Source organism: Lepisma saccharinum, unplaced genomic scaffold (genome assembly GCF_977018435.1).
Source record: "Lepisma saccharinum unplaced genomic scaffold, izLepSacc3.1 HAP1_SCAFFOLD_564, whole genome shotgun sequence".
NCBI lineage: Eukaryota > Metazoa > Arthropoda > Insecta > Zygentoma > Lepismatidae > Lepisma > Lepisma saccharinum.
In genome coordinates, this window is record NW_028143239.1 from 2,501 (window position 1) to 5,067 (window position 2,567).

At 44.4% G+C, this 2,567-nt stretch overlaps 1 pseudogene; it reads left to right on the forward strand.

The window, feature by feature from the left end:
• The window catches only part of LOC145983029 (large subunit ribosomal RNA), a 942-nt pseudogene extending 794 nt beyond the window's left edge, over positions 1-148 (forward strand).
• Positions 149-2,567: the final 2,419 nt, after the last annotated feature.

Below are 2,567 nucleotides of genomic sequence, written 5' to 3' on the forward strand. Positions count from 1 at the left end.
AGATGGGGATTCACGGGGTAATCAAGCACTCGGAAGTTGGGACCCTTGAACCACTCGTAGACGACTTGAGTATCTGGCGGGGCGTCGTGAGCGGTGAAGCCTCCGTACGGTGGCGACCCGTTGAAAGGCAGCCCTCGCTTGCAGGTTCGTGCTGTCGGCTGCACGGCACCTGAAACAACTCCTATTCTCTTTCAGGAGGTCCCTCCGGGACCTTCGCCGGGAGTCCAGACCCCAGTTTCGACCGGGGGAGGACACCCAAACCGGAAGCCGGCACACCTTCACCGGTTGCTGGCAACCGGGGCTTCCTGCAGGTGGCGGATCGCTGGACTCGGGGTTTCGACCCAGCCGACCAAAGAAGAAGAAGAAGGACCTCCCTGTTTAGCCTGGGAGGCAACAACTTGACTCCAAGCCAAGTTGCGAATGAAAAATGTTGTTTCTTTGCAGTTAGAAACTAACTGTAGAGAACGAAAGCAGCAGTTGAACACTGTGCAGGCAGAAAGATTTGTCTTTTAGACAAAGAGAGAGCAATCCACATTCGAAGCCAAGCTGGGAGGAAAGTGGACGAGAGGTGTGTATATGATGGTGCTTGGCCGAGAAGTTTGTGGACGAGCAAGTTTACTCTCCCAGAATTTTTACCTTTAACGGTAATCTGTGGAGCAAAACCCCAATAGAAAGTCAAGCTGGGAACAAAACAGAAAAGCAGATTTGTGTGCCTTTGCCACATTGCGGTGCTTGTAGATGTTTGTTGGGAAGATCCATTCTCAAAGAATTTTTGACTTTAACGGTAATCTCTGGAGCAAAAACCGAATGGAAAGTAAAGCTGGGAAGCTTTATTCTCCCAGAACTTTTACCTTTGACGGCGATCTCTGGAGCAAAAGCCGAATGGAAAGTAAAGCTGGGAACCTTTATTCTCCCAGAACTTTTACCTTTGACGGCGATCTCTGGAGCAAAAGCCGAATAGAAAGTAAAGCTGGGAAGAAAACTGAGGAGGAGAATTGTTTGTGTGTGTGCCTTTGCAACATTACCGTCCTTTTAGAAGTTTGTGGAGAAGCTTCATTCACCCAGGATTTTTGCCATCAACGGCAATCTCTGGAGCAAAAGCCGAATAGAAGGTAAAGGTGGGAAGAAAACTGAGGAGGGTTATATTGTGTCGCTGCCACATTATGTTGATTGTACAAGTTTCTTGGGAAGCTTTATTCTCCCAGATTATTTTTTGCCTTTCACGGCAATCTCTGGAGCAAAAGCCGAATAGAATGTCAAGCTGGGAAGAAAAAAAGAGGAGGATGATAATGTGTCACTGCCACATTATGTTGCTTGTACAAGTTTCTTAGGAAGCTTTATTCTCCCAGATTATTTTTTTGCCTTTAACGGTAATCTCTGGAGCAAAAGCCGAATAGAAAGTCAAGCTGGGAAGAAAACAGAGGAGGATGATATTGTGTCAATGCCACATTGCGTTGCTTGTACAAGTTTCTTGGGAAGCCTTATTGTCCCAGAATTTTTTTTGCCTTTGACGGCAATCTCTGGAGCAAAAGCCGAATAGAAAGTCAAGCTGGGAAGAAAACAGAGGAGGATGATATTGTGTCACTGCCACATTGCGTTGCTTGTACAAGTTTCTTGGGAAGCTTTATTCTCCCAGATTGTTTTTTGCCTTTAACGGCAATCTCTGGAGCAAAAGCCGAATAAAACGTAAAGCTGGGAAGGAAACAGAGGAGGATGATATTGTGTCACTGCGACATTATGTTGCTTGTACAAGTTTCTTGGGAAGCTTTATTTTCCCAGATTATTTTTTGCCTTTAACGGCAATATCTAGAGAATGAGCCGAATAGAAAGTAAAGCTGGGAAGAAAACAGAGGAGGATGATACTGTGTCAATGCCACATTGCGTTGCTTGTACAAGTTTCTTGGGAAGATTTATTTTCCCAGAATTTTTGCCTTTGACGGCAATCTGTGGAGCAAAAGCCGAATAGAAAGTCAAGCTGGGAAGCTTTATTATTCTCCCATAACTTTTAACTTTGACTGTAATCACTGGAGCAAAAGCCGAATAGAAAGTCAAGCTGGGAAGAAAACGGATGATATTGTGTCAATGCTTGTACAAGTTTCTTGGGAAGCTATATTGTCCCAGAATTGTTGCCTTTGACGGTAATCTCTGGAGCAAAAGCCGAATAGAAAGTCAAGCTGGGAAGAAAAGTGAGGAGGATGATATTGTGTCAATGCCACATTGCCTTGCTTGTACAAGTTTCTTGGGAAGCTTTATTCTCCCAGAATTTTTGCCTTTGACGGCAATCTCTGGAGCAAAAGCCGAATAGAAAGTCAAGCTGGGAAGAAAACGGAGGAGGATGATATTGTGTCAATGCCACATTGCGTTGCTTGTACAAGTTTCTTGGGAAGATTTATTCTCCCAGAATTTTTGAATTTGACGGCAATCTGTGGAGCAAAAGCCGAATAGAAAGTCAAGCTGGGAAGCTTTATTATTCTCCCAGAACTTTTAACTTTGACTGTAATCATTTGAGCAAAAGCCGAATAGAAAGTCAAGCTGGGAAGAAAACGGATGATATTGTGTCAATGCTT